This window comes from Scyliorhinus torazame, chromosome 6 (genome assembly GCF_047496885.1).
Source record: "Scyliorhinus torazame isolate Kashiwa2021f chromosome 6, sScyTor2.1, whole genome shotgun sequence".
Lineage (NCBI taxonomy): Eukaryota > Metazoa > Chordata > Chondrichthyes > Carcharhiniformes > Scyliorhinidae > Scyliorhinus > Scyliorhinus torazame.
Genome location: NC_092712.1, coordinates 239,571,357 through 239,596,559, shown reverse-complemented (window position 1 = coordinate 239,596,559; position 25,203 = coordinate 239,571,357). Strand labels below are relative to the sequence as shown.

The following is a 25,203-nucleotide window of genomic DNA, read 5'->3' as shown; positions in this document are numbered from 1 at the left end:
ACACCACACAGGTGATCCAGTACATCAGGTGGAGGTAAGAATACCCGAGGGGGCAGACTGTCGGAGGATGGGCCGACCCCAGGGACGAGCTGCCGTCCAGACGGGTTTCAGGCTTCTGGAACTGACCGTTCCATCGATTGTGGAGATGCAGTCGCACAACCAGGGACTACATGAGGAGGTTGTCGGCGAGCATCCTGCAGGTGCAGTTGGAGGAGTCCAACCGCGTGCAGGAGGTGGTGCCGACCATGCGGGCCACCCAGACCAACACTGCACGGGTGGCGTCCGCTCGCCTGCAACCGACACCCGGGCAGTGTGCACGACGTGTTCATCCTGGTAAACCCAACGATTCCTGACATGTCCCGGCTGGGGGACACATACCTGCCGCACTACAGGTGTGGGCCTTGGGCAGGCAGTAATACCGGTTCTGTTCCATGGGATGCAGGATGACAACAATCCGCTCTGCGATGAGCTCCGTTACTCTGCATTGTTTGACAACATCTGACGTCCGGCGGGTGGTGGCCAAGTTGGGGGTATGACAGAGGATGGGGTGTGGGGGCACCCGTAAGGCCGGTGTCACTCTGCAGAACCGGGGGCCAAGGTGGGTGGTCAGTGGGGTGCGCAGCATTGCAGTTTTACGGGGTGCGCGATGTCGGTTTCACGATTTTTAAAAGCAAAAGTGAACCGCGCCGCTGGGAACTCGACCTATCAGAGACGGCGAATCGTGGAGAATACCGGGTCAGGCCCTCGATTGATTTGCAAATGGTGTTTAATGTACGTGCATTTCGGACCACATTAACTCTGCCGTCGAGGTAACTGGGAATTGCGATTTGGCGTCAAATCGGCACCCGCCACGATTTTGGCGTGAGACTTAATGTTCACCCAATCGCGTTTCCCAATTTCGGCGTCAGCCAGCGGAGAATCCTGCCCCTTATCTTTGACTTTTATCCTTATTATTTTTCAGCCTTTTCCTTTCCCCTCTGTATTTGTCTGTCTTGTGTGTGTGGGTAGAATGCGGGGCAGTTAAGGGAAGGTCAGGTGTTAAAGGACATTTAACCAACTGTATTCACTGCATATTTCATATTTGTTCTAGTTATAAATAAACAGTAATTGTGTTTAATTTCACTTACTATGATTGAATGTTTTCCAGGACTTGTTGCTCATAACCACAGACTGCTTCATTAACCAGGAATTGTAAATTGAACTGAACACTGTTCAGTGCTGACTGCACAGTCTCTTTCCTGGCCTGGTGATGAAAGGAGCGTCTTTGAAGACACAGCTGAAGATTGTTAAGACTAAGATTCTGCTTTGAGAAACTCCTGCTGTGATATCCTGGGACTGAGATAATTGACCTCCAACAACAAAGATTCATCATTCAAATGTTTAAAAACCCAAACTAGGAAGATTTATTCCTTGATTATAATTTACACTTTTCCCCCTCTGGACCTTGTCCTCCCCAGTTTATTCACCATGAGTTCTTGATCCACATCATCCACAAAGCATGAGTCACTGAAACAGTAAAATCTATCCCACTTGGATGTGTTCAGCTGTAAGTACACCCTCCCCTTGCAGAGTGAAGCCCATTAGTGAAAGCATTGATGTGAATTCAATATTTAAAACACTCATTTAAATGACACATGTACAGCCAAATGTCTGATGATTTATTTTTCTCACTAATTTATTCAGCTCCCCGTCCTCAATTAACCTCTCTGAAGCCACAGGGGAGAAATTGGATCTCACCACTCCCATTTTTGAGGTGAAAATGAACATTGGTATTGGTGTACGGCTCTCATTGATTATGTCCAATGTCCTCAGTAGTGCAGCTGCCAAATTGGAAGTCAGCACTTCCAGGTATTCAATTGTCTTGAAATGAAGGTGTTAAAATCTGGGGCGCGATTCTCTGGAAAAATTTCTAAATGTGGTAATGAGTGGGAATTGCCACAAGCTTCCCAGCGCTCGGCCCAGTGAGGCCGGCAACGCTATTCAATGTTAATTGGTCCACTTAACGCGACCGCACGGGCTTCTCGTCGCAAATGAAGGCTCGCCAGCTGATTCGCCGGGCCCACACTCGTCAGCACCCAACGAACAAGGTCGAGCAGCACTTAAGCAGCACTTGCTCAGCCAACCCCAGCCAGCTCACAACAATGGCGCCCAGGAGACTGACCCCAAGATGCTGACGTGGGGAGGCTCCAAGATGTAGTGGAGGCCAGAAGGGATGTCCTGTCCCCCCGAGGGTCCCATAGAGTCAGCCACAAGGCAGCCACTGCTACCTGGGATGATGTGTTGGCAGCTGTCAGGTCGGAGAGTGTGACCAGGAGGACTGTCCTCCAGTGCGGGGAGAAGGTCAACGATCTACACCGAGTGATTCAACGCCAACCCCCCCCCCCCACCCCCCCCTCCCCAAGGGAGCATCCACGCCCAAACTCCACATCCAACTCCCAGCCCTTCCTCCACCCCCCTCTGCCTCAACCCCCCCCAACCCCTCCCTCACACCTCCCCCCCTCCCTCGTCACACCCCCTCGCCCACGACTGTGAACCACACATGTGCCAAATGATGCCCTCTCTTTGTCTCCTCAGAAAAAGCTCTCCGATAATCAATGGGAAAGGGCCCATAGTGGCAGAGGGGAGCCAGATATCAGGGGCTGGATTCTCCGGGGAATCCAGCCCCAGATTCCTCACCTCCTTCAAGGAGTGGGCCCTGGAGGTGACTGGTGTGGCCAAGGACAGATTGGTCTGCCACACAGAGACTGGCGGATGTCACAAAGTTGAGGAACCACTGACCTCCTCCAGGAGGACCTGTCAAAAATGAGTTGTTACTGCCTGACTGACTGACCCATCCCTCCCACTGACCACATATCCATTCTCCCGCAGGTCCTCCAGCCGATGGCGCGGCCAATCCTGGGCGACATCCTCTCCTGACTCATGTGGTACAGAGTTACTCAGAGCTGATGGAGACGATGGGGATCAACCTGGGAGATGTCAGCATCACTCCAGCAGATCCATAGCCGCTTGAAGGAGTCCCAGAGGCTAGGTGCGCAGGAGATGGTGCCGGCAATAAATGGCACCGAGGCCAACGCTTCCAGAGTGGCGACCGCAGTGGAGAGCCTGGTGGACGATGTCGGCACCATGAGTGAAGAACATAAGAACTAGGAGCGGGAGGAGGCCATCTGGCCCTTCGAGCCTGCTCTGCCATTCAGTGAGATCATGGCTGATCTTTTGAGAACTCAGCTCCACTTTCCCGCCCGAACATCATAACCCTTTATTCCTTTATTCTTCAAAAAACTATCTATCTTTATCTTAAAAACATTTCATGAAGGAGCCTCAACTGCTTCACTGGGCAGGGAATTCCATAGATTCACAACCCTTTGGGTGAAGAAGTTCCTCCTAAACTCAGTCCTAAATCTACTTCCCCTTATTTTGAGGCTATGCCCCCTAGTTCTGCTTTCACCCGCCAGTGGAAACAACCTGCCCGCATCTATCCTATCTATTCCCTTCATAATCTTATATGTTCCTATAAAATCCTTCTAAATTCTAACGAGTACAGTCCCAGTCTACTCAACCTCTCCTCGTAATCCAACCCCTTCAGCTCTGGGATTAACCGAGTGAATCTCCTCTGCACACCCTCCAGTGCCAGTACGTCCTTTCTCAAGTAAGGAGTCCAAAACTGAACACAATACTCCAGGTGTGGCCTCACTAACACCTTATCCAGTTGCAGCATAACCTCCCTAGTCTTAAAATCCATCCCTCTAGCAATGAAGGACAAAACTCCATTCGCCTTCTTAATCTCCTATTGCACCTGTAAACCAACTTTTTGCGACTCATGCACTAGCACACCCAGGTCTCTCTGAACAGCATCATGTTTTAATATTTTATCATTTAAATAATAATCCCTTTTGTTGTTATTCTTACCAAAATGGCAACCTCACATTTGTCAACATTGTATTCCATTTGCCAGACCCTAGCCCATTCACTTCAACTATCCAAATCCCTCTGCAGACTTCCAGTATCCTCAGCACGGTAGCACTGTGGATAGCACAATTGCTTCACAGCTCCAGGGTCTCAGGTTTGATTCCGGCTTGGGTCACTGTCTGTGCAGAGTCTGCACATCCTCCCCGTGTGCGTGGGTTTCCTCCGGGTGCTCCGGTTTCCTCCCACAGTCCAAAGATGTGTAGGTTAGGTGGATTGGCCATGATAAATTGCTCTTAGTGTCCAAAATTGCCCTTGGTGTTGGGTGGGGTTTCTGGGTTATGGGGATAGGGTGGAGGTGTTGACCAAGGGTCCCCGATGGCCTGGGTGACCTCTTGGATGCCGTTCTGCCTGGTTCAAGTTTGTGTGGATCAGTGGTGAAGTCAGGGGACTCCCTGGGGATGCCGATAGATGAGAGGAGCCTGGTAGATTCCGGGTGAGCATGCCTAATCAAGTTTTAAACCTACTTAGGTGTACGAGGCTTGGCCCACCCATTGTGGGTGTCATCCTGATCGTGATGCCACGCGAGACCTGGGTACATCTCGAGGCACACTGACTGATGGGAAACCCATGGGAGGCCTCTCCAAGTATCTACCGGCTGTGTCACACTCCCGTTTGGGTGCAACATGGCTGGTAGTTCCTGCCCACTGTTCAAAGGGTTTAGGAGTACAGGTAAGAACATTTTCACCTTATTATGATGGATGTGTATTTATGAGATAATGAGTGACTGTCTAAATGGTGCAGGAGTGCAGAGGAGAACATTTTCACTTTATTACGAGAAAACTTTAACTTTACATACTGAGTGACTATGTAATGGGTTTTTAAAAAATATATATATTTTATTCAAGATTTTTTGGCCAAACATAACAATACGTAGTGTTTCTTTTACACAACAATAAAGCAATATAAATAACAGTGGCCAGTTTTAAACAAATAAATAAATAATATATAAACAGAAACAAAAACAAAAACAAAACTAAATGGCAACTGCCTTGTCAAAAATAAATACTCTCCAAAGATACAATCCAACAGTCCAATATACAATTACCTATAACAAATGCTTATACATATACAATAACATCCCTGAGAGTCCGTCCGATTCCTCCCCCCCCCCCCCTCCCCCCTGGGTTGCTGCTGTTGTCTTCTTCTTTTCCATTCCCTCTATCTTTCTGCGAGGTAGTCGACGAACGGTTGCCACCGCCTGGTGAACCCTTGAGCCGATCCCCTTAATACGAACTTGATCCGTTCTAACTTTATAAACCCTGCCATGTCGTTTATCCAGGTCTCAACCCCCGGGGGTTTGGCTTCCTTCCACATAAGCAATATCCTGCGCCGGGCTACTAGGGACGCAAAGGCCAAAACATCAGCCTCTCTCGCCTCCTGCACTCCCGGCTCTTCTGCAACCCCAAATATAGCCAATCCCCAGCTTGGTTCGACCTGGACCCCCACCACCTTCGAAAGCACCTTTGCCACCCCCACCCAGAACCCCTGTAGTGCCGGGCATGACCAGAACATGTGGGTGTGATTCGCTGGGCTTCTCGAGCATCTCGCACACCTATCCTCTACCCCAAAAAATTTACTAAGCCGTGCTCCAGTCATATGCGCCCTGTGTAACACCTTAAATTGTATCAGGCTTAGCCTGGCACACGAGGACGATGAGTTCACCCTACGTAGGGCATCAGCCCACAGCCCCTCCTCAATCTCCTCCCCCAGCTCTTCTTCCCATTTCCCTTTCAGCTCATCCACCATGATCTCCCCCTCGTCCCTCATTTCCCTATATATGTTCGACACCTTACCATCCCCCACCCATGTCTCTGAGATCACTCTATCCTGCACCTCCTGCGTCGGGAGCTGCGGGAATTCCCTCACCTGTTGCCTCGCAAAAGCCCTCAGTTGCATATACCTAAATGCATTCCCTTGGGGCAACCCATATTTTTCGGTCAGCGCTCCCAGACTCGCAAACGTCCCATCTACGAACAGATCTTTCAATTGTACTACCCCAGCTCTTTGCCATGCTCCAAATCCCCCATCCATTCTCCCCGGAACAAACCTATGGTTATTTCTTTCCCGGGACCGCACCGAGGCTCCCGTCCTTCCTCTATGCCGTCTCCACTGCCCCCAAATTTTTAATGTAGCCGCCACCATCGGGCTTGTGTTGTATTTCTTCGGTGAGAACGGCAACGGTGCCGTCACCATTGCTTGTAGGCTAGTCCCCCTGCAGGACGCCCTCTCCAATCTCTTCCACACCGCTCCCTCCCCTTCTCCCATCCACTTACACACCATTGAAATATTGGCGGCCCAGTAGTACTCACTTAGGCTCGGTAGTGCCAGCCCCCCCCCCCCCCCCTGTCCCTACTACGCTGCAAGAATCCCCTCCTCACTCTCGGGGTCTTCCCGGCCATCACAAAACTCATAATACTCTTCTCGATTCTTTTGAAAAAAGCCTTCGTGACCACCTCCGGGAGGCACTGAAACACAAAAAGGAATCTCGGGAGGACCACCATTTTAACCGCCTGCACCCTACCTGCCAGTGACAGGGACACCATGTCCCATCTCTTAAAGTCCTCCTCCATCTGTTCCACCAACCGCATTAAATTAAGCCTATGTAATGTACCCCAATTCTTGGCTATCTGGATCCCCAAGTACCGGAAGTCCCTTGTTACCTTCCTCAACGGTAAATCCTCTATTTCTCTGCTCTGCTCCCCTGGATGCACCACAAACAGCTCACTTTTCCCCATGTTCAGTTTATACCCTGAAAAATCCCCAAATTCCCCAAGTATCCGCATTATCTCTGGCATCCCCTCCGCCGGGTCCGCCACATATAGCAACAAATCATCCGCATACAGAGATACCCGGTGATCTTCTCCTCCCTTGAGTACTCCCCTCCGCTTCCTGGAACCCCTCAATGCTATGGCCAGGGGTTCAATCGCCAGTGCAAACAATAACGGGGACAGAGGACATCCCTGCCTTGTCCCTCTATGGAGCCGAAAATAATCAGACCCCCGTCCATTCGTGACCACGCTCGCCATCGGGGCCCTATACAGCAACTGTACCCATCTGATATACCCATCTCCAAAGCCAAATCTCCTCAGAACCTCCCACAAATAATCCCACTCCACTCTATCAAATGCTTTCTCGGCATCCATCGCCACCACTATCTCCGCTTCCCCCTCTGGTGGGGGCACCATCATTACCCCGAGCAGCCTCCGTATATTTGTATTCAGCTGTCTCCCCTTCACAAACCTAGTTTGGTCCTCATGAACCACCCCCGGGACACACTCCTCTATCCTCGTTGCCATTACCTTGGCCAGAATCTTAGCGTCCACATTCAGGAGGGAAATGGGCCTATAGGACCCGCATTGCAGCGGGTCTTTTTCCTTCTTTAGGAGGAGCGATATCGTTGCCTCTGACATAGTCGGGGGCAGCTGCCCCCTTTCCCTCGCCTCATTGAAGGTTCTCATCAGTAGCGGGGCCAGCAAATCCATATATTTCCTATAGAATTCAACTGGGAATCCGTCTGGTCCCGGGGCCTTCCCCGCCTGCATGCTCCCATTCCCTTTCACTACTTCCTCCGTCTCAATCTGTGCTCCCAGTCCCACCCTCTCCTGCTCCTCCACCTTAGGAAATTCCAGCTGATCCAGAAAGCACATCATTCTCTCCTTCCCATCCGGTGGCTGAGCTTCATATAATCTTTCGTAAAATGCCTTGAACACTCCATTCACTCTCTCCACTCCCCGCTCCATCTCTCCCTCCTCATCTCTCACCCCCCCTATCTCCCTCGCTGCTCCCCTTTTCCTCAGTTGGTGGGCCAGCAACCTGCTCGCCTTCTCCCCGTATTCGTACTGTACACCCTGTGCCTTCCTCCATTGTGCCTCTGCATTACCCGTAGTCAACAAGTCAAATTCTACATGTAGCCTTTGCCTTTCCCTGTACAGTCCCTCCTCCGGTGCCTCCGCATATTGTCTGTCCACCCTCAGAAGTTCTTTCAACAACCGCTCCCTTTCCCTACCCTCCTGCTTTCCTTTATGTGCCCTAATAGATATCAGCTCCCCTCTAACCACTGCCTTCAGTGCCTCCCAGACCACTCCCACCTGTACCTCCCCATTATCATTAAGTTCCAAGTACCTTTCAATACACCCCCTCACCCTTAAACACATCCCCTCATCTGCTAATAATCCCATGTCCATTCTCCAGGGTGGATGCTGTTGTTTTTCCTCCCCTATCTCCAGGTCCACCCAATGTGGAGCGTGATCCGAAATAGCTATAGCCATGTACTCCGTCCCCGTCACCTTCGGGATCAGTGCCCTTCCCAAAACAAAAAAAGTCTATTCGTGAATAAACTTTGTGGACATAGCAGAAAAACGAAAACTCCTTACTCCTAGGTCTACTAAATCTCCAGGGGTCTACTCCTCCCATCTGCTCCATAAAGTCCTTAAGCACCCTAGCTGCAGCCGGCCTCCTTCCGGTCCTGGACCTCGATCTGTCCAGCCCTGGGTCCAGCACTGTATTAAAATCTCCACCCATTACCAACTTCCCCATCTCTAGGTCCGGGATACGTCCTAACATACGCCTCATAAAGTTGGCATCATCCCAGTTCGTTCGAGGTATATACGTTCACTAAGACCACCGCCTCCCCTTGCAATTTGCCACTCACCATCACGTATCTGCCCTCACTATACGCCACTATGGTCTTTGCCTCAAACATTACCCGCTTCCCCACTAGTATAGCCACCCCCCTGTTTTTTGCGTCTAGCCCCGAATGAAACACCTGCCCCACCCATCCTTTGCGTAGTCTGACCTGGTCTATCAGTTTCAGATGTGTCTCCTGGAGCATAACTACATCTGCCTTAAGTTTCTTTAGGTGTGCGAGTACCTGTGCCCTCTTAATCGGCCCGTTCAGCCCTCTCACATTCCACGTGATCAGCCGGGTTGGGGGGCTCTTTACCACCCCCCTTGTCGACTAGCCGTCTCCTTTATCAATCCAGCTCCTCACCCGGTTCCCACGTAGCCGTATCTCCCCCCAACGGCGCCCTACCGCCCCGACCACCCCACCACATACCAGCTCCCCCTTCTCCCCAGCAGCAGCAACCCAGTTAACCCCCCCCCGCTAGATCTCTGACTAGCGTAATTGCACCCCCCATGTTGCTCCCAGAAGTCAGCAAACTCTGGCCGACCTCGGCTTCCCCCCGTGACCTCGGCTCACACTGTGCGAGGCCCCCTCCCTCCTGCTTCCCTGTTCCCGCCATGATTACCATAGCGCGGGAACAAAGCCCACGCTTCCCATTTGGCCCCTCCCCCAATGGCCGGCGCCCCCAGCTCCTCATCCTCCCTCCCCCCTCCCCCACGACATGGGGAAGAGAGAAAAGTTACAGGGTCGCAGGATTAACAACTTGGGATGTCATCTCTTCCCCCTTTTCCCCCCCTTCACCCCACATATTCACCCCACCACTTTGTCCCAAACGTTCTTTTTATAGACCGCTTATTCCAGTTTCTCCTCGACAATAAATGTCCACGCCTCTTCTGCCGTTTCAAAGTAGTGGTGTTTCCCTTGATGTGTGACCCACAGTCTTGCCGGCTGCAACATTCCAAATTTAACCTTCCTTTTGTGCAGCACCGCCTTGGCCCGATTAAAGCTTGCCCTCCTTCTCGCCACCTCCGCACTCCAGTCTTGATATACGCGGATCACCGCATTCTCCCACCTACTGCTCCGAGTTTTCTTTGCCCATCTGAGGACCATCTCTCTGTCCTTATATCGGAGAAATCTCACCACTATGGCTCGAGGAATTTCTCCAGCCGTCGGTCTTCGCGCCATAACTCGATAGGCTCCCTCCACCTCCAGCGGACCCGTCGGGGCCTCCGATCCCATTAACGAGTGCAGCATCGTGCTCACATATGCCCCGACGTCCGCCCCTTCTGCACCTTCGGGAAGACCAAGAATCCTTAAATTCTTCCTCCTCGCATTATTCTCCAGCACCTCCAGCCTTTCCACACACCTTTTGTGTTGTGCCTCGTGCATCTCTGTTTTCACCACCAGGCCCTGTATGTCATCCTCATTCTCAGCAGCCTTTGTCTTCACGACCCAAAGCTCCTGTTCCTGGGTCTTTTGCTCCTCCTTTAGCCCCTCAATCGCCTGTAATATCGGGGCCAACAGCTCCTTCTTCATCTCCTTTTTAAGTTCTTCCACGCAACGCCGCAGGAACTCTTGTTGGTCAGGGCCCCATATTAAACTGCCTCCTTCCGACGCCATCTTGCTTTGTGCCTGCCTTCCTGGTCGCTGCTCTAGAGGATCCACCGCAATCCGGCCACTTTCCTCTCCTTTTTCCATCCGTGTCCAGGGGGGATTCCCTTCTGGTTTACCGCACAGTGTTTTTAGCCGTTAAAATTGCCGTTGGGGCTCCTATTAAGAGCCCAAAAGTCCGTACCACCGGAGGCTGCCGAAACGTGCGACTTAGTTGGTCATCGCCGCACCTGGAAGTCCTATGTAATGGGTTTAATGACAACAGATGGGGAGAGCAGCCAAAAGGACCACAGCCCAGGGAAAGCCTCTGACCTGATCCCCACCATCCCAGCACAAGCCCCCTGACCCCCACCTCCCAGGTAGGATGTCCCTTGGGACCCCAGCAGAAATTGTTGGGCGGGTACTTACCACTTTACCACCCTCTGACTGCAAGCCGTCAGGTCCTCAATACTTGCACCAATTCGGGCCAGCGTGACACTCGACTGGCCGGGGGGGGCGGGGGGGGGGGGAAGAGTATCCCACCTGGAAGAGTATCCCATCTGGCTTGTGAATAGTGTGTCCTGCCTGCCAAAAATCTAACTCAGCCTTGAATAAATTCAATTACCCAGCCTCAACTGCTTTCAGGGGAAGAGAATTTCAGATTCTCACAAACTCTGAGAAAGAACATTTTCCTCATCTCTGTCTTAAAAGGGAGAACAGCTTTTATTCTTAAACTGGGCCCAACAGTTCTAGTCTCGCCCAGAAGAGTAAACATCCTCCCAGTATCTATCTATCACGGATCAGGATCTTATATATGTTTCAATGAGATCACTACTCATTCTTCTAAACTCTGCTGGGTATAAGCCCAATCTGTTCAACCTTTCTTCATAAGATATACTCTTTATTCCAGGAATGAGTCAATTGAAGCTTCTCTGAACTGATTCTAATGCAATTATATCGGTTTTCAAATAAGGAGACCAAAACTAGACACAGTGCTCCAGATGTGAGCTCACCAAGACCTTGTACAGCAGCAGTAAAACCTCCCCACTTTTAAATTCCATTCCCCTTTCAATAAATGCCATCATTCCATTTGTCTCCCTAATCACTTGCTGTACTTGCTGTAGCGCACAAAAGACTCACGAGAGACAAATAGAGATGAAGTCGATGAGGCTTTATTAAGCGTGACTTGTTCCCCGCAGTTCAGTAGCAGACTGGCCTGCAGGGGAGAACTCCTGGTACTTATACTCCGCCTTCAGGGCGGAGCTAGAGGTCAACAGCCAACCAGGACCCGGGATCTGTCAGCCAATGACATCACGGCTTCACAGTCCCACATGACCCCTAATGCATACTACCACATTCACCCCTTGTTAAAAATGAACCCCGCGGGGTGGTGCTTCGCATGGTGGTAAGGGTTTACAAGGCTGGTCCTGGGAGGAAAACTTTTGCATGTCATCACAGTATGTACAGAGGTTGTTTTTTTTGTTTTGAACTATTTACAGTAAAAAGGGGGAAAAAGAAAGAGTTCTCGTTAAAGTCCACAACATCGTAGTGTTACATCGATGCCACGAGTTGGTCAGGCGGTCTGGTCGTCCTCGTCGATCGCCTCGGCCCCGGTGGTGGTGCTTGTTCCAGTGTTGTCGTCTCCGGGAGCCTTACGGTTTCTGCTTCAGCTTCACTTCTGGTCGGACCAGGGAGGAGGACCGATCCTCCCGGGAAGGGGGCGCTCGCGGGGTGCGCCGGTGCAGGGAGGGGGTGATTGGTGTCGGGGGGGGGTGCGTGTTGCCGGCGGGCGCCAGATCTCGCAGGGAGACCGTGTCCTGTCGGCCGTCGGGGTACTCCACGTAAGCGTAATGCGGGTTCGCGTGGAGGAGGCGAACCCTCTCGACCAACGGGTCCGACTTGTGCGCCCGCACATGTTTTCAGAGCAAGATGGGTCCTGGGACCGCCAGCCAGGTCGGCAGCGACGTTCCAGAGGAGGACTTCCTGGGGAAGACAAGGAGGCGCTCATGAGGCGTTTGGTTAGTGCTAGTACACAGTAGCGACCGGATGGAGTGGAGAGCGTCCGGGAGGACCTCCTGCCACCGTGAAACTGGGAGGTCCCTGGACCGTAGGGCCAGTAGGATGGTCTTCCAGACCGTGCCGTTCTCCCTCTCTACTTGCCCGTTCCCCCGGGGGTTGTAGCTGGTCGTCCTGCTCGAGGCTATACCATTGCTGAGCAGGAACTGGCAGGGGATGGCGAAGGGGAAACAGGAGTACTCGTCCACCACATTCAGGAAGTATGTGTTGCGGTCGGTGGAGGGGAGGGGCCATTTGAAATCCAGACTAAGGCGTTAAAAGGGACGGGAAGCCTTGATCAGGTGCGCACCATCCGGCCTGAAAAAGTGCGGTTTGCACTCTGCGCAGATGTGGCAGTTCCTTGTGACTGTACGGACCTCCTCCACAGAGTAGGGGAGGTTGCGGGACTTTATAAAGTGGTAGAACCGAGTGACCCCCGGGTGGCAGAGGTCCTCGTGGAGGGTTTGGAGGCGGTTAATTTGTGCGTTGGCACATGTGCCGCGGGATAGGGCATCGGACGGCTCGTTCAGCTTTCCGGGACGGTACAGGATCTCATAGTTGAAGGTGGAGAGCTCGATCCTCCACCTTAAGATCTTGTCGTTTTTAATTTTGCCCCGCTGTGCATTATCGAACATGAAGGCTACCGACCGTTGGTCCGTGAGGTGAGTGAATTTCCTGCCGGCCAGGTAATGCCTCCAACGTCGCACAGCTTCCACTATGGCTTGGGCTTCCTTTTCCACTGAGGAGTGGCGGATTTCTGAAGCGCGGAAAGTTCGGGAGAAAAAGGCCACGGGCCTGCCCGCTTGGTTAAGGGTGGCCGCTAGAGCTACATCGGAGGCGTCGCTCTCGACCTGTTGCCGTCCAAGATGGCGGCGGGGGTGAACAAGATGGCGGCGTGGGTGAACAAAATGGCCACCCCCATGCATCGCACACGGCTGGGGGGTCACAAGGTGGCGGCGGGGGTGGACAAAATGGCCGTCCCCATGCGTCGCACAGGTCTGGGGGGTCCCAAGATGGCGGCGCCCCTCCTCCTCTAGTGGTGGCCGGGACCCAAAATGGCGGCACCTGCGGGTCGCACATGGGGCGCTGGGGGGGTTGGGGAGCGTTAGAAACGCGCAGGTCACCTTGTTCTCCGGGGACAGCGGTGGCCGGGACCCAAACTGGTTGCGCCTGCGGGTCGTACATGGGGCGCTGGACAGCGGTGGCCGGGACCCAAACTGGTTGCGCCTGCGGGTCGTACATGGGGCGCTGGGGGGGTTGGGGAGCGTTAGAAGCGCGCAGGACTCCTTGTTCTCCGGGGACAGCGGCGACCTCCCGGGACCGGCATACAGCCGCAAAATGGCCCTTTTTCCCGCAGCTCTTACAAATTGCTGCGCGGGCCGGGCAGCGCTGCCGGGGGTGTTTCGCCTGGCCGCAGAAATAGCAGCGGGCTCCCCCGGGTCTGAACCGTGCTAGCCTGTGGGGTGGGGGGGAGGGGGGGGGGGGTTTGTCGCGACGGGGGTCCACGGAGCTCAAGGGGCTGCCGTGCGGTCGGGGCCGTAGGCGCGGGCGTTTTGCGCGGCCACATCCAGGGAGGCTGCAAGGGCCTGTGCCTCTGAGAGTCCTAGCGACTCTTTTTCTAAAAGTCTTTGGCGGATTTGGGAAGAGTTCATACCAGCCACAAAAGCATCACGCATTAACATGTCCGTGTGTTCCATCGCGTTTACCGGCGGGCAGCTGCAGGCCCGTCCCAAAATTAGTAGCGCGGCGTAGAATTCATCTATCGATTCTCCGGGACTTTGCTGTCTCGTTGCGAGTTGGTAGCGTGCGTAGATCTGGTTCACTGAGCGAACATAGATGCTCTTTAGTGCTGCGAACGCCGTCTGGAAATCCTCTGCGTCTTCGATGAGAGGGAAAATTTCCGGGCTTACCCTCGAGTGCAGGACCTGTAGTTTCTGGTCTTCTGTGACCCGGCTGGGGGCCGTTCTGAGGTAGGCATGACAAGTCTGCCAGTGTTTGAAAACTGCTGCTGAGTTCACTGCGTGGGGGCTGATCGTCAGGCATTCCAGGATGATCCTGAGCTCCATAGTCCTTTAAGCACGCTTAATAAATTGTAGCGCACAAAGACTCACGAGAGACGAATAGAGATGAAGTCGATGAGGCTTTATTAAGCGTGACTTGTTCCCCGCAGTTCAGTAGCAGACTGGCCTGCGGGGGAGAACTCCTGGTTCTTATACTCCGCCTTCAGGGCGGAGCTAGAGGTCAACAGCCAACCAGGACCCGGGATCTGTCAGCCAATGACATCACGGCTTCACAGTCCCACATGACCCCTAATGCATACTACCACACTTGCATACCAACTTTTTGTGATTCATGTACCAGGACACCCAGACCCCTCTGTACCTCAGAGTTCTGCAATCTCTCTCCTTTTAAATGCTATGCTGTTTTTGTACTTCTTCCTGCCAAAATGAACAGGTTCACATTTTCTCACATTATACTCCACCTTCCAAATTTTTTCCACTCACATAATAATAACCTTTATTGGCACATGTAGGCTTACATTAACACTGCAATGAAGTTACTGTGAAAATCCCATAGTCTAACCTATCTATAGCTTTTTTCAACTTCTCTTGCCAATTTACTTTCCTACCGATCTTGGTGTGATTGTCAGATTTAGCTACCATACATTTGGTCCATTCGTCCAATTCATTGACATGGATTGTAAATAATTAAGGCACTGATCCCTGTGACACTCCTCGAGTTACATCTTACCAACCCCCCAAAAAACACTCAGAGAACACCCTGCTCTCTACTTCCTGGTGGCTAAATAATCCTTTACCTATGCTAATATGTTACCCCACACACCATGTGCTTTTGCCTTGTGCAGTAACCTTTGATGTTGTACCTTACTAAATGCCTACCACCCTGCCCACCTGCCCCCCTACCCATCTATCACCTCACCTACCTGCCACCCTACTTCCTATACCCTTACCTCACCCACTCATCAAAATACAGCCCTAAAGAAGGCCATTGCTTGCCTTCCACTGGAAGGAGCAGTTGGATTTGAAAGTATGCTCCATAATTCTGAAGAAGCTGGGATCATAAGTCCTGACCTGAAATATAGAGCTCTAATGTAGCGTAGAAAAGTCGGAACAGAGTGGTAACCCCTTGATGATTGTTGTTCCTCAGAATATTTGAGCCATTTTTGATTCCTAATTTTTTTAAAATTCACTCATGGGATGGCATTGCTGGCTAGGCAGGCATTCATTTCCCATCCCTAATTGCTCTAGAACCGAGTGGCTTGCTAAGCCATTTCAGTCAACCACATTGCTGTGGACCTGGAGTAACATGTATGTCAGACCAGGCAGCTCAGCATGGCAGATTTCCTTCCCTAAAGGACATGAAGAACCAGGTGGGCTTTTATGTCAATCAAGAATGGTATCATGGTCATCATTAGAACATAGAACATACAGTGCAGAAGGAGGCCATTCGGTCCATCGAGTCTGCACCGACCCAGTTAAGCCCTCACTTCCACCCTATCCCCGTAACCCAATCACCCCTCCGAACATTTTTGGTCACTAAGGGCAATTTATCATGGCCAATCCACCTAACCTGCATGTCGTTGGACTGTGGGAGGAAACCGGAGCACCCGGAGTAAACCCACGCAGACACGGGGAGAACATGCAGATTCCTCACAGACAGCGATCCAACCTGGGACCCTGGCACTGTGAAGCCACAGTGCTATCCACTTGTGCTACCGTGCCGCCCAATTAGACAGTTAATTCCAGAATTGTTATTGGTTTCAAATTTCACCATCTACGATGGTGAGATCCAAACTCGGGTTCCCAGGACATTACTCTGGCTGTCTGTATTACTAGTCCAGTAACAGTACCACAACGTAACCATAGTGGAATACACAGGATTATGTTTAGTCAACAATGAGTGTCGTGTACAATGACTGTGGTCCACAGCTCAGATTCTGGATAATCAGATGGAACTCACAAGATCCAGTTTGAAAGTCCCAATGCACTAACCCCCAGGAATTGCCCGGAAAGTTTGAACTTCTGATGCAATCCAGCACTATAGTCAAATGCTAGTGATATTTCTTCCTGCTTTTGATCAGGGATGCTTTCGTGGCAGGTATGATCTCCCCCGATAGCCACTGAAGGCTCCTAGAAATGGACACTCTGGGACTTACAGAGGCATGGGCCCTGGCAGGGTCCATGGACGTTGCCTCTAAAAACGCGCTGTCCTTTGCACCCGATCGCACGGCGGCCCCCTGGGCTGCGTGGCACCCCATAGCGGCAGCCCCTCAGACCTTTCCCCTGACCCCACAAGCCTGCGCGGCGAGATAGAATCATAGAATAGAATCATAGAAGTTTACAGCATGGAAACAGGCCCTTCGGCCCAACCAGTCCATGCCGCCCAGTTTTTACCATTAAGCTAGTCCCAGTTGCCCGCACTTGGCCCATAACCCTCTATACCCATCTTACCCATGTAACTATCTAAATGCTTTTTAAAAGACACAATTGTACCCGCCTCTACTACTACCTCTGGCAGCCCATTCCAGACACACACTACCCTTTGAGTGAAGAAATTGCCCCTCTGGGCCCTTCTGAATCTCTCCCCTCTCACCTTAAACCTATGCCCTCTAGTTTTAGACTCCCCGACCTTTGGGAAAAGATGTTGACTATCTACCTTATCTATGCCCCTCATTATTTTATAGACCTCTATAAGATCACTCCTAAGCCTCCTACTCTCCAGGGAAAAACGTCCCAGTCTATCCAGCCTCTCCTTATAACTCGAACCATCAAGTCCCGGTAACATCCTAGTAAATCTTTTCTGCACTCTTTCTAGTTTAATAATATCCTTTCTATAATTGGGTGACCAGAACTGCACACAGTATTCCAAGTGTGGCCGTACCAATGTCTTGTACAACTTCAACAAGACGTCCCAACTCCTGTATTCAATGTTCTGACCAATGAAACCAAGCATGCCGAATGCCTTCTTCACCACCCTGTCCACCTGCGACTCCACCTTCAAGGAGCTATGAACCTGTACTCCTAGATCTCTTTGTTCTATAACTCTCCCCAACACCATACCACTAACTGAGTAGGTCCTGGCCTGATTCGATCTGCCAAAATGCATCACCTCACATTTATCTAAATTAAACTCCATCTGCCATTCGTCGGCCCACTGGCCTAATTGATCAAGATCCCGTTGCAATCCTAGATAACCTTCTTCACTATCCACTGTGCCACCAATCTTGGTGTCATCTGCAAACTTACTAACCATGCCTCCTAAATTCTCATCCAAATCATTAATATAAATCACAAATAACAGTGGACCCAGCACCGATCCCTGAGGCACACCACTGGTCACAGACCTCCAGTTTGAAAAACAACCCTCTACAACCACCCTCTGTCTTCTGTCGTCCAGCCAATTTTGAATCCAATTGGCAACCTCACCCTGGATCCCGTGAGCTTTAACCTTCTGCAACAACCTACCATGCGGTACCTTGTCAAAGGCTTTGCTAAAGTCCATGTAGACAACGTCTACTGCACTACCCTCATCTACCTTCTTGGTAGAAGAAGAGATGGCCCGCTAACGCCGCCGGACTTCTGCAGTCAGGCGAATCATCCCCGCCCACGCTGCCCGGCCCGCACCGCCACCTGCAAAGAGTGCGGCAAGAAGGGCCACTATTTGGGGGTCTGCCAGGCCCACGCCGTGGCCGCGGTCTCCAGCGACTATCGGCAACCCCCATTTCAGGCCCCGACCGCCCAGCGCTCACCGCCACCCCCCTGTCCTAAGGCCACGTGCGACCCGCGGGCACGGCCATTTTGCCCCCCGGACACCACGCTGGCCATCTTGTCCCTCGCCACCGTCATCTTCTTCATCCCCGGACACCATGTGTGACCCATGGGTAACGCCATCATGGATGGGGCGCGAGGCCCCCAGCACAGCCGACTACATGCTGCCCGACCAGAACTCTCAATTACTTCAGCTGGCCTCGGTGACTCTAGACCAGAGTCGGCCCCGGACGCTTGCAACAGCTACAACGACGATCTCCATCAACGGCCACGAGACGTCGCGCTTGATTGACTCTGGGAGCACGGAAAGCTTTGTTCACCCCGACACGGTAAGGCGCTGTTCCCTTGACACCTATCCCGTAAATCAAAGAATCTCCCTGGCCTCCGGGTCACACTCGGTGGAGATAAAGGGGTTCTGCCTAGCGAACCTCACTGTCCAAGGCAGTGAATTCCACAATTTCCACCTGTACGTCCTGCCGCACCTCTGCGCAGCCACCCTCCTTGGGCTGGATTTCCAGTGCCATTTGCAAACCCTGACTTTTAAATTTGCTGGCCCTATACCCCCCCCCCCTTTACTGTCTGCGGCCTCGTGACCCTTAAGGTCGACCCGCCTTCCCTGTTTGCGAACCTCACCCCGGATTGCAAACCCGTCGCCACCAGGAGCAGACGGTACAGTGCCCAGGACCGGACATTTATCAGGTCGGAAGTCCAAAGGCTGCTGAGGGAAGGGGTCATCGAAGCTAGAAACAGTCCCTGGAGAGCTCAGTTAGTGGTGGTAAAGACCGGGGAGAAACATAGGATGGTCGTTGACTACAGTCAGCCCATCAACAGGTTTACGCAGCTGGATGCGTACCCTCTCCCCTGTATAGCCGACCTGGTGAACAGGATCGCGCAATACAAGGTTTTCTCCATGGTGGATCTCAAGTCCGCCTACCACCAGCTACCCCTCCGTAATGGTGATCGCCAGTACACTGCCTTTGAAGCAGATGGGTGGCTCTATCACTTTTTAAGGGTTCCCTTCGGTGTCACGAATGGGGTCTCGGTCTTCCAGCGAGAGATGGACCGAATGGTTGACCGGTACAGCTTACGCGCAACGTTACCGTATCTGGATAACGTCACCGTCTGCGGCCATGATCAGCAGGACCATGACACCAGCATCCGCAAATTTCTCCAGACCGCGGAAATCCTTAACCTGACATACAATAAGGATAAATGCGTGTTTAGCACCGACCGTCTAGCCATTCTAGGCTACGTGGTGCGAAGTGGAGTCATAGGTCCCGACCCTGAACGCATGCGCCCCCTCATGGAGTTCCCCCTCCCTCACTGCCCCAAGGCCCTAAAGCGCTGCCTCGGGTTCTTCAGCTATTACGCACAGTGGGTCCCCAACTATGCAGCCAAAGCCCGACCCCTGATCCAGTCCACAACCTTCCCCCTGTCGGCGGAGGCCCGCCAGGCCTTCAGCCGCATCAAAGCAGACATTGCAAAAGCCACGATGCGCGCCATCGACGAGTTCCTCCCCTTCCAGGTCGAGAGCGACGCGTCCGACGTAGCTCTGGCGGCCACCCTCAACCAAGCGGGCAGGCCTGTGGCTTTCTTCTCCCGGACCCGCCATGCTTCCGAAATTCGCCACTCCTCGGTCGAAAATGAGGCCCAGGCCAGAGTAGAAGCTGTGCGACACTGGAGGCATTACCTGGCCGGCAGGAGATTCACTCTCCTCACGGACCAACGGTCGGTTGCCTTCATATTCGATAATGCGCAGCGGGGCAAGATTAAGAACGACATCTTGCGGTGGAGGAGAGAACTCTCCAACTACAAGTACGAGATCTTGTACCGTCCGGGTAAGCTAAACTAGCCTCCTTCTGCCCTGTCCCGCGGCACATGTGCCACCGCACAAGTGGACCGCCTCCGATCCCTCCACGAGGACCTCTGCCACCCGGGGGTCACTCGTTTTTTTTTCATTTTATCAAGACCCGCAACCTGCCCTACTCCATCGAGGATGTCAGGACCGTCACCAGGGACTGCCAAATCTGGGCGGAGTGCAAACCGCACTTCTACCGGCCAGAGAGGGCGCATCTGATAAAGGCTTCCCGTCCCTTTGAACGCCTCAGCATGGATTTCAAAGGCCCCCTCCCCTCCACCGACTGCAACATGTATTTCCTGAACGTGATTGACGAGTACTCCCGGTTCCCATTCGCCAGCCCGTGCCCAGACGTGACCACAACCACCGTCATCAAGGCCCTCCAGGGTATCTTTACACTGTTCGGTTTCCCCGCATACATTCACAGTGATAGGGGGTCCTCCTTTATGAGCGACGAACTGCGTCAATTCCTGCTCAGCAAGGGCATCGCCTCGCGCAGGACGACAAGTTACAACCCCCGGGGAAACAGGCAGGCTGAGAGGGAGATCGGAACGGTCTGGAAGACCGTCCTGCTGGCCCTACGGTCCAGGAATCTCCCAGTCTCCCGCTGGCAGGAAGTCCTCCCGGTGGCCCTCCACTCCATCCAGTCACTGCTTTGTACAACCACGAATCAGACACCTCATGAACGTCTCCTTGTTTTCCCCAGGATGTCCTCCTCCGGGACCTCTCTCCCGACTTGGCTAGCGACACCCGGACCCATCCTGCTTTGGAAACATGTGAGGGCGCACAAGTCGGACCCGTTGGTCGAGAGGGTCCACCTGCTGCACGCCAACCCCCAGTACGCCTACGTAGCATTCCCTGACGGCCAAGACACGGTCTCCCTTCGGGACCTGGCGCCCGCCGGAACCCCATGCGCACCTGAACCATTGCCCCCACCCCCACCCTCCCCACAGCACCTAACTGGAGGGTCAGTACTCCCACCGCTCCTGCCTAGGCCCGAACACACACCAACGCCCCTACAGGCGCTTTCCCCCCTGTCCACCTTTTGCCCCAACAGCGCCGCCTAGGGGTGACGAAGCTGCGTGGGAGGACGAGATCACGCTCCCGGGACACTCATCAGAATCACCACCGAAGCCCAGACGCTCCAGAAGGACGACCAGGCCACCCGATCGACTGATTGCTGCACTATGAACACTTTGTTAATACCCTCGACATCACGGTACCTCCATACCTGGTCATACCATGCGAAAGGCGACTATTAACCCTGGCCATCATCCCGCCGGGCTCTTTTTTAACAGGGGGTGAATGTGGTAATATCAGGTATTGCGGTACCTGAGAGGTGGATGACCATTGGTTAGACCCAGGAGTCTACCATTGGCTGATGTACGTAGCTCCGCTCTGAGAGGCGGAGTATAAGAACCGATGCCGTCCCAGCAGCCTTCACTTTCTGTATCGAAGCTGCTGGGGAAGAGTTCTAGTAGGTTAAAGTCTTCAGTTATGAATCACTTCGTCTTGAGAGTAATTGATTGCGCATCATGCTGTTTATTCATAATAATAACTATCATGAAATATGCACAAAATGCAACTGTTTGACAAGCTAATACCTACTACCCACTTTAACTGTCCCACCTTCTACCCACACATACAAGTCAGACAAGCCCAGTGGGGGGGAAACAAGTGAAAATTCAGAAGGATGGAAGTCAAAAGTTAAGAATCTTTGTCTCAGATGTTAGTTATTTGAGCACACTTTCAGCCTATCATGGTCTTTTTTTTCATTCAGGGTTCCTGTAGTTTAGAAAACATAGTACTCACAGGCAACACACTTTCTGGAGAGACACCGTGGGCTGGATTCCCCGATCGCCGAAATCGCTTTCGGCGATTTGCCGGAGAATGTGTTTTTACGCTGGAATCGGGGGCGGTGCCGCTTTTCCAATGCATTGTTCTGTTTTGGAAGACTCTGATGTTGGAAGGTCTTCTCTCCTTTGCCGTCTTCCTGCAGCCTCTGTATGCCTTATTCCCAGAAACTTCCCCTTGTTCAACAATTCTGCTGAAGTCAATACAGTGAAAGAGTTCAGCATCTCCAAAAACTTACTCTCCTAAAGTATTTAGCAGCTAAACACTGACCAAAACACATTGGCCTAATCATTGACTTAAGCAGCTTAAAATGATTTACCTCACTGAAAGTATGAATCTCTTTAAATAACTTCTGCCACCTGCTTCCTGACTGTTTTCTGTATTTCCATGAAATGCTGGGTGGTTGTAGGAAGGGATAAATCAGGTACAGCTAGAATAAAATTTCTCAGAAGGGTCTGATTCAGGTCTAGGAACTTGATTAACATATTTTAATGATGTCTGCATTTTTTCAGGTGGCTGCCAAGGATCGACTCGAGAGGTAATTCGATATGCTTAAGGTGCAGAGTGTGAGACAAACTCGCATGTCAATTTAAACAGAAAATGCTGGAAATATTCAGCAGGCCTGGCAGCAACTTGTATGTCAGTATCACCAGCATTTTCTGTTGTTAATACAGATCTCCAGATTCCGCAGCTCATGTACTGCATATCAATTTATTGCTTTAAAACATGTTTTAAGCCTGGGAGATGGTTCAAACATAATTGAAGTTCTGCTCCCAATATGTTTAAATTCCTTGTTTCTATCAGTCCTTAAACAGCAGTGTTACCTTTCTTCACCTCCTGTTGGTTACAAAAGAGGAAGCCACAAATCGCACCCTGAAAAAATACCTCATCCAATCTCATTCAGGTATTCTAAGCTATGTAATTTTAACCAACATGACTTACTTTAATGTATCACAGGCATTCACTGCTTTTCACAAAGAAAATCTGAGAAGTAGATTTCTGAAATTTCTAAAGCCTTTTTATGCAGTTGAAGCGAAAAAGAAATTGGAACTTTGTGATCTGTTTTTGATCTTCATAACTGAGCCATTAGGATCAACAAAGTGGATAATATACCTTCAAACAAAAATGAATTAATAAAACCCTGGGGTGCAGTGTTTTTATTTTTCAGCATAATGTTGCTGATAGCTTTAGTCTGTAATTTTGCAAAGGGGACGCACAACTCCCTCAGAGGGCTACAATAACACTGGACCGCTGGATATAGTCCAACAAAACTTGGACTCAGACCAATTCAAACTGACATCAGCCTTGTAAATTGTCAGCAACGAAGGCTAGCAATTTTCTTGCTGACCTTTTTCATTTTGAATTCTATCTCTATCCTGAATAACAGCCAACATTTTATTTTGAAATATTTGATTCGGAATGTACAAGATGGAAGATACAAAATGGTTCTGACTTTAATTGAACTTGCAGAAGTCTGAATTTTTGGAGGTCACAGACCACGCTGAGAGTGACATCAAACCACTCCATGATCAGCTAATTGAAAGGAGCTTGCAGCGGAACAAGTTAACTGTGTTGGACATAACATTGCCAAAAACAGCCAGTGGCTCATGTGTCATTTGATTATGAGGGATGTATGGCTCTGTTGATGCTGCCAGGGAGTGTATAACCATGGTGTCTGCAGTTAATTCTATAGCTACGAACAGGAAGGTGCCTAATTTGATCTCAATCTTGGCTGTTGGCTAATTCCAACCAGCAAATGCACTTCAACGGGGTTGCTTTAAAAATGGGCTTCTTGTTTCGTGCTGAAATTTAATGCCCTCTGCTGGAAAGCATGAATGTGTGGACATTGGTTCATGGCAGCAATGAACTCATTCCTGAACCTTAAACAGACTGCCAAATCTCAGCTCTATCCACGAAGAAGCTTGGCAAGGTACTCCTGGTTCTCTCATCTGCTACAATGATTGTTTTTGTTGTTTGAAAATTTCATTGGCGTAAAACTACTATCATTGCAAGTGTTGAGTTTATAAGATTTTGACAACATAATTAGGCTTGCCACAAATTAAAAGGAAGAGTAAACAAAAGGAAATATTTGAAAAGTGACGTTTCTCCCTAACTCATTTTTATTTGAAAAGGATTTTTTTTTCAACTTAGGAGAATAATCACTTGCCTTACAAGGCACTCCATCCCAATGTACTTCATCACTGTTGGATAGTACAGAATTGATCACTGGAAATTCCATTAAATTTGTACATAATCATCATTAATGCATCAAAATTCTAACTGAATATTATTTTTAATGGTTGTGCTTGGGACCTGCCGCAACATGAAAGCATCATGATCTGAAAATCTTATGCACAACAGCATCGTTTAGTCATTGCACACCAATGGCACATCAATGGAGTAGAGGAATACAGGGGAAGATCAAACAGAAAAAAAAAGCATTTATTGGAACAAAGAAATAAGCACTGCAGATAGCCTCGATGAGTACAGGAACTGCAGGAACGAAGGCAAAAAGGAAATAAGGAAATCAGAGAGAACATGAAAAAAGATTAACAAGTAAAGCTAAAGAAAACCGAAAGATGTTTTACCAATATATTAATTGTCATAATCACCAGTTAGAGCACACGCACTATAAAGACAGGGGGCATCAGAGTTCCCGCTCATTCAAGTTGCAGCTAGCTAGGAGGACAGAGCTCATAGCCTATAACACAGACATTCACCATGTGCTGAGTGCATCGACTGGTTAGGACAAGGCAAAGGTCTTTAGTTAAAGCTAGTATCGTACTAACCCACAGTCAGAGTGTGTTAAACAGTTAATGATTCAATAAAATAGTGTTGCACTATTTCGAGTGTTGGTTACCTGTATGTGTTCCTCGGATCCAGAACACCCAACACATCATAATGGTAAAAGGTTTTCTTTGTTTTTTAGAGGGTTTTCTTTGTTCTTTTGAGGGGTACAGACCATGGAAGGGCAGAAGGCTTTTTTTTTTTTAGTTAGGGCATCATGATCGGCACAGGCTTGGCGGGCTAAAGGGCCCTTTTCTGTGCTGTACTTTTCATTGTTCTTTGTTCTCTTTAATAAAAAATTGGGACCTATTAGAGGTAAAGAAGGGAACTTGTGCGTAGATGCAGAGGCTGTGGGAAGGTTTTTAAATGAATATTTTGTCTCCGTGTTTACAAAGGAAAGTAATGATGCAAATATAGTAGCCCAGGAGGAAAACTGTGAGATATTGGACAGGATAATCATAAAGAGAGAGGAAGTACTAGAAAGATTGGAATCCTTAAAAGTTGATTGGTGCCAGGGCCAGAGGCTGCTGAAGGAGGTCAGGGAGGAGATAGCAGATGCTCTGAGGATGATTTTCCAATCCTCACCAGACACAGAGGAGGTACTGGCGGACTGGAGAAATGCAAACATAGTTCCATTGTTTAAAAACGGATTGAAGGAAATACAAAACAATTATAGGCCA

The 25,203-nt window shown here is 50.7% G+C and overlaps 1 protein-coding gene across 1 annotated transcript in view; it reads right to left on the bottom strand.

Moving 5' to 3' along the window:
* The window catches only part of fbxl7 (F-box and leucine-rich repeat protein 7), a 683,637-nt gene extending 661,761 nt beyond the window's left edge, over nucleotides 1-21,876 (bottom strand). The window contains exon 1 of the mRNA XM_072509530.1: nucleotides 21,695-21,876. The gene's annotated coding sequence lies outside the window, so the exon portion shown is untranslated. The remainder of the gene's footprint in view (nucleotides 1-21,694) is intronic.
* Nucleotides 21,877-25,203: the final 3,327 nt, after the last annotated feature.